Raw genomic sequence first — 7,500 nt, forward strand, 5'->3', positions numbered from 1 at the left:
TGAATATGTCCGTGCACCTACAGATATAGCCCACTTCTGTGCGCGCAAGCGCGTGCGCGAGGGTGCGTAAAACAACGAGGAAGAATTACTTATACAAAAACAACACAAAAAAACACCTCTCAGCACACGTACAGAAGCGACCTACACACGCGTACCGAGGTCGTCTATCAGTGCCAGGTAAAGGGAAGACGGTAGTTATATATGAAAATAAATCCACGACCCCCAAGTCACCTAAGACGGGACGTCTCCGCAGTTAGAAAGGTGTGAAAAATGCCCTCAGCACGCGCGTGTGCGGTCCTGCTGGTGGTTGAAATGGATGAGACCTTTAAAAAAGAAAAAAAAAATATGTCCCTGTTTCCTTCCCTAGAGCGGGAGTGAGAGAGAGGGGGGGGGGAGTGGCGAAGATAAGGGGGAGGAGGAGGAAAAGAAGAAGAAGAAGGGAAAGAGAGTAGGAGGAGGAGGGAGAGGAGAGAGGGAGGGAGAGGAGGGGATGGGGGAGACTGCAGCACTGTCACGACACACACACACACACACACACACACACACACACACACACGAAATAATATATATTTTGGCTTATTATTTCGTTTATGTTTTTTGCCCAGCAGCAAATTCGAGACTGGTGCTTATCCATGCTCTTATCAGTAACTTGCAGAGAGATGACAATAAAAGATGACACAGGCTGTGCTCCGAAAGGCGATCTTTCGTACGATCTCCTGAAGATTAAAACACGAAATTCTGTCTTCTCTGGTTGAAAGGAAGAGAGGGGGAGGGGGTAAGAAAGAAATATTGATGTAACCAGATGAAACAGATATCTATTCATATATTGCTAAACGTGAACTGTCAAGAGATGAAGAAAACGAAGATAAAGATTCTGCTCAGAAAGATGATCTTTTGTGACATCAACAGAAGACTGAAGCGAAATTCTGTTCCCTCGGTGCCTGGTTTGAAGCTGGAAATAAAACAAATGAAAAGAAAAAGAAAATGTGTTGTAACTGAATGAAAATGACATAATAATAATAATAATAATAATAATGGTATTTATTTTGCGCTGAATCTTGTGCAGAGACAAATCAAAGCGCTTTCGCACCAGTCATTCACACGCATGCATAATTCTAAAACTGGAGAAACTAAAGACAAGGAAGAGGCAGGGAAGGGAGGCTATTTTGGGAAGAAGTGGGTTTTAAGGCCAGACTTGAAAGAGCTGAGTGTGAAGACTTGACGAAGCGAAAGAGGAAGTTCATTCCAGTTGCAATGTCCAGAGACAGAGAAAGAACGGCGGCCAACAGTCGAGTGTTTGAATCTGGGTATGCGTAAACAGAGTGGATCCGAAGCCGATCGTAGTGAGCGAGATGGAGTGTAGAGGTGAAGGCAGCCGCAGAGATAGGAAGGGGCAGTTTTGTGAATGCATCTATAACATAGAGTGCTGATCTTGTACTTTATTCGGTGTGAGACAGGGAGCCAGTGGAGATGTTGCAAAAGAGGAGTGATGTGCTCAGATCTTTTCTTTCACATGATTATGTGTGAAGATTGCGCGCGCGAGTGTGTGTGTGTGTGTGTGTGTGTGTGTTTCTGTGTGTGTACGTGTGTGCGTGTTCGTACGCACGCCCAATAGAGAGACAGACAGAGACAGAGACAGACAGACAGACAGACAGACTTACTCTCCACAAACCAAATGATCTCACAGATGTGACGTACACTTGAGCTATCTGTTTTTTCCTCATTTTTCTGTATGCGGGTTTGTTTGTTTTTTTGTTTGTTTTTTTTTGTTTTGTTTTTTTTTGTTTAGTTTGGTTTTTTCTTCCGAACTTCACGCATAATGTAACATGTGCATTGACGGAGGAAGGACTGGGGAGGGAAGGGGTTAATCCTTCGCTATTACTGATGACTTCAGGGTGATGAGTCTCCGGAGACACCGGTTGTGACCGGTAGGGTGGGTGGGGGGTTGGGTTGAGGGTCGGGAAGACACGTTGAGTTATTGCTGGCACACATTTCTTCTTTCCAGTCACTGCACGGACCACGTGTTTGCTGCACTTAATTGCTGCTAATCTATGTCGTGAAGGTGGTGGGGTTGGGAGTGGGGCTGGGGGGTAGGGGGGGGGGAGGGAGATGAGTAGAATGGGATGGGTGGCAAGAAAGCGGGACAGGGGGGTTCTGGGAATGGTGGAGGGTGGAGAGAGGGGGCGTTGGTGTGAATAGAAGAAAAAAGAATTGTGCGCTCACAAACAGCCATGCATGCACCCGCGCGCGAACGCGCACACACACACACGCACACGCACACACACACACGCACACACACACACACACACACACACACACACACACACACACACACGCACAAATATGCTCATGCAGAAATCAGGCGTATAAACATAATTATACGCCTCATGAACATGATACTAGTTACCCCGAGCGCTGGGATACATACACGCACGCACACACACACACACACACACACACACACACACACACACACAGTCACTCACGCTTACACTTGTACACACGCGCGTACACACACACACACACACACACACACACACACACACACACACACACACACAGAGTCGCACATGCACCAAAGTACACAACAATCGTACTCACGCATGCTTACACACAAGGAAACACAGAGATGAAAAGTATATATATATATATATATATATATATATATATATATATATAATGGATAGAGAAGTAGAAACTGAGACAGACAGAGAGACAGACACTGGGGGAAAGAACCGACCGAGCTCCAGCTGATCAATGGCATCGTCGTCGCGACAATGCTATATGCTATAGTAGCCCAGCCCAGCCCAGTGCAGGGCAGCAATGCAATGGATTCAGAACGCTTCGATGCGGAACGGATGGATGGCGGGCACATCTGCCTTCGATCTGATTCGCAACCACACTATCCCACCCCCCATCCGCCCCGTCACCCACCACCCCACCCGATGTAATGTCAACCGTAGCTAAGTAGGTGGAGAAGGAAACCAGGCGTGAAGAGAGCGACCGACGCAGTGTGTGTGTGTGTGTGTGTGTGTGTGTGTGTGTGTGTGTGTGTGTGTGTGTGTGTGTGTGTGTGTGTGTGTGTGTGTGTGTTTTGTTTGTTTGTTGTTTGTTTTTTTCATTCACGCGACCTTCATTCCATGAATGGGCATTGGTCTGTGTCTGTGTGCACAACGAATCTCTCTGGTCCAGTTGTCTTGCTCAGATCATTCACAGTAATTAATTGATTGATTAAAGCTGTCGTTTGCGCAGGTGTGTGTGTGTGTGTGTGTGTGTGTCCTTTTATCGGTTTTGGCATTTTCGTTCGTGCTTCTTCCGTTAATGGTGTAACATGATGAATGTTATTATTTCATCATCATCATTTTGTTTTGTTTATTTTTTCTGTTCTGATTTTTCGGTATTTGTATATCCATCTATCTATCTATCTATCTATCTATCTATCTATATATATATATATATATTTGTATATATATATATTATACTACTTCTGCTGCCACTACTACTACTGACTACTACTACTAGTGCAACTGCTGCTGCTGCAGAAATTCTTTCTCTTCTGACCCACTTCTAAGGAACAGCACCACCACCACCACCAATAACAACAACAACAGCAGCAGCAACACCAATAACAAAACACCCATTGATCCCAACAAGCGAACAGCTTGACAGGCGTGGCGGATGCCAATAATACTCCCCCCGTTCAATCGACAACCCTACATAATATAGCGCCGCTTACTTGATAACATAGGGTGACACCTGCACGGCAAGAAGCCGCTGAAGAATAAAGGAGACACGGCCGAACAGCACCTGCTTGAGAGAGTGAGAACAGAGGATGACGAGAAGGAGAAACGATCTTCTGACAGAGAGATGTATAATTTTTTTTTTTAAATCTAGATCACTATTCTGCATCACAGACTGACTGACTGAGCGAATGCACACGGAAGACAGCCGTTCTTCGTTCGATAAGTCGCCACCCAACTATCGATCAATTATAGAAAACCACACGTGAATGAATGGTCGGGCTGTTGCACTTTTTTTCTCTTTTTTTTCCAAGCACACACACACACACACACACACACACACACACACACATATATATATATATATATATATATATATATTATGTATCTCTCTCTCTATCTCTCTCTCTCTCTCTGTATATCTATATCTATATCTATCTATATATATATATATATATATATATATTATATATATATATATATATAGTCATTCGGATGAGACGATAAACCGAGGTCCCGTGTGCAGCATACACTTAGCGCACGTAAAAGAACCCACGGCAACAAAAGGGTTGTTCCTGGCAAAATTCTGTAGAAAAATCCACATCGATAGGAAAAACAAATAAAACTGCATGCAGGAAAAAAAAAAAAGGGTGGCGCTGTAGTGTAGCGACGCGCTCTCCCTGGGGAGAGCATCCCGAATTTCACACAGAGAAATCTGTTGTGATAAAAAGAAATACAAATACAAAATGCACACACACACACACACACACACACACACACACACACACACACACACACACACACACACATATATATATATATATATATATATATATATATATACGGAAACAGGCTTCACTCTTTCTTCCTTTATTATTATTTTTTTTATCACGAACTGGGGGAGAAGGGAGCTGTGGATGGCGAAACGGTGGCAGGAGGAGTGGGTTGATCAGCATAGCTTGGATTAGCTTATTGCCCGGTGCTGAAAGAAATTCGTTTTTCCTCGTCACATCTCTCTCTCTCTCTCTCTCTCTCTCTCTCTCTCTCTCTCTCTCTCTCTCTCTCTCTCTCTCCACCCCTCCCCACACATCCATCGTGTACGTGTGTGGATTTGTTTCGATGCCATGCCAGTTTCGTCATAGGGGAAGCGAATTTTATGGGATTTTCCGGCATCAGTGGAAAGGTTTTCATCTATTTTCTTCTCCCCCCCCCCCCCCCTTTTTTCTCACTCCTTCTTTCTTTCTTTTTCGGTCCTTATTTCGTTGTTTTTGTTGTTGTTTTTTCTTTATTTGTCTTCTTTTTAGTTTAAAAACAGTTCAAAGCTTTGTTGCACGTGTGAAATAGTGAGTTTATGCATGTCAGTTGTTCTTTCTACCGGATAATTTTCGCCCCTTCTTTCTTTCTTTCCTTCTTTCTTTTATTTTTTTTTTATTTCTTTGTCTTCGTTTTCGTCTTTCAGAAAAAAAAAAAATCCTACTCACTTGAATGCTTTGTTGCACATGAGGAATGATTTGTTCATATAGATCAGTAGCTCTTTTTATTCCTCCTCCTCCTCTTTCCTCTTTCCCTTTCTCTATCCTCCATCCTTCCTCCACACCCACTCTCTCTCTCTCTTTGTATATCTTCTTCTATGTCTGTCTGTCTGCCTGTCTGTCTATCCATCTATCTTATCCTCCAAAATACCCCCTCCCCATCTTTCTTCCCCTCCAAACGAAACGAACGAACTCACCCATCCCTTCCCAGTGCCCCCCCCCCCCCCCCCCCCCCCCCCCGTCCCTCCCCCCGCCCCCCGCACCCCTTCTACTGTCTGTCACTCTCAATTTATGACCCCATTCATTTTGTTTCCGAGCTCATGGGGTGTTTTTTGGATTTTCTCTTGCGTGTGCAAGTGAAACAAATGTATATATATATACATCTTAATCATAATCATGCTCCTGATGATAAACCTAAAAGGTACGTGATTTATTCATCTCGGGCCTTCTGAGACAAGTCATAACGTTGTTTCTTGTTGCCTTTTTTTTTTTTTTTTTTTTTTTTGTCATTTACAAAGTTAGCTACTTACGTGTTCACAGCCATATCGTGTGTGTGAGAGAGTGCATGAGAGAGAGAGAGAGGGGGGGAGGCGAGGGGGGGGGGTGGTTAGGGAGAGAGAGAGAGAGAGAGAGAGAAGGGTGGTTGATTATATGCGCAGTAAACGTGAACATAATCATGTGTTAGAGCATGTGTTCATGCATTCGCGCGAAAAGTCGAAGGGGAGAGTGAGTGAGAGAGAGAGAGAGAGGGGGGGGGGGGGCGAGGAAGGGAAGGGGGGCTTAATTCCATACAATTTACAAAGTACTCGTGCACGCAAACGCACTTGTATATTTTTTATATAAATGTGCATTGCGGACGTTTACGGCAGTTAAGCACGCACGCCATCAACGGTGTTTAACGCCCACACGCGCCAACGAGCAGGCTTTTTTTTTTTTTTCTATTTCCTTTCTTTCCTTTTGTGCCATTTCGGGAGGTTACACAAAACGTACTTACCATTACCAGTGTGCATTATTCATCACGGCAACATGTGACCGTTTAGTCACGGTCCGTTGATGAACACAGTGGCACTCAGTGACGCAACTAACCTTGGGTTGCGCCGCCGCCACAGTGACACGACGGACGGATAATTATGAAGACTGCCGTGAGGTTGTGTCATTGGGGGTAGGGGAGGGAAGTCCTGCCGGATGGGTTTGCAGGTGGGGGTGGGGGTGGGGGTAGGGCGGGGGATTGTGATGGGTAGGGATTAGTTTACTCTGAGTTAGTCATCAAAGGGGTTTTTTGCAGTGCGGGATCGGGGTTTGGGGAGGGTGGGGCGGTGGGAGAAGAGGTTTTGAAGTAAGCAGGGGGAGAACGAGCGGGGAGGGGAGAGGACGGGGAGGGGGGGGGGGAGGGGGTGCGGGGGCGAAGGATAATGAATGGATAATGAATGGCGAAGAGAGGGCGGGGGGTGGGGGGCGAGGGCGGTTGTGGTGGGGAGGTGAGAGAGACAGACAGAAAGACAGAGTTAGAGAGAGAGTAAATAAATAACAGATGATATACCGTGAAAAGTCTCCATTTTTGTATCCTTCTTTATATATATATATATATATATATATATATATATATATATATATATAATGAACATCCCATGCTATAATTATGGTCTCTCAGTTATTTTACGGTTTGTGTGACGTACAATACAGTAGGGTACAATACATTATGCTACAGAGAAAGACAGAGGAACATACAGACTAAGAAAATTTTTTTTTTTAAAGAAGAAAAAAAAAAAAGGATGAACGAAGCATTGTGGAGTTGGTTGGGGCGTGGAATCTAGAATTGCACACAACACAGATAGACTGGAGAGACTGTGGAACAAAAAAAAAAAAAGAGAGAGACTGACTGTGAGTGGAGATGCATCGCGGAAGGGGGAGTGGGGGGTGGGAAGGCGGTTTGGGGGTAGGGGGGAGGGGGGGGGGGGCAAGAAGTAAAGGGTTCGTAAAGGAGGAAGGATTGTAGATTCTGCAAACGGAGAATGTTAGTGAAAGAAGGGTAGGGGGTGGAGAGAGAGAGAGAGAGAGAGAGAGTAGAATGGACTATAATAGGAATGGTAGAGGTGAAGGGGTGATTTTTTTTACCCCCGCAGTCAACAGTGGTGGGTAGCCGGGCAAATGGCACTGTCAGTGAGGTGACATTTTCCTTCTGCCGGCAAATTGCCCTCTGCCTGCCTCATGATGGATGGATGGCGCGG

The 7,500-nt window shown here is 45.0% G+C and overlaps 1 protein-coding gene across 5 annotated transcripts in view; it reads left to right on the plus strand.

Moving 5' to 3' along the window:
• Positions 1–7,500, plus strand: part of LOC143293664 (fibroblast growth factor receptor-like 1) — a 171,291-nt gene that overhangs the window by 83,025 nt on the left and 80,766 nt on the right. The gene's annotated exons all lie outside the window — the stretch shown is intronic.

The sequence above is a fragment of the Babylonia areolata genome, chromosome 19, assembly GCF_041734735.1.
Source record: "Babylonia areolata isolate BAREFJ2019XMU chromosome 19, ASM4173473v1, whole genome shotgun sequence".
NCBI classification, from domain to species: domain Eukaryota; kingdom Metazoa; phylum Mollusca; class Gastropoda; order Neogastropoda; family Buccinidae; genus Babylonia; species Babylonia areolata.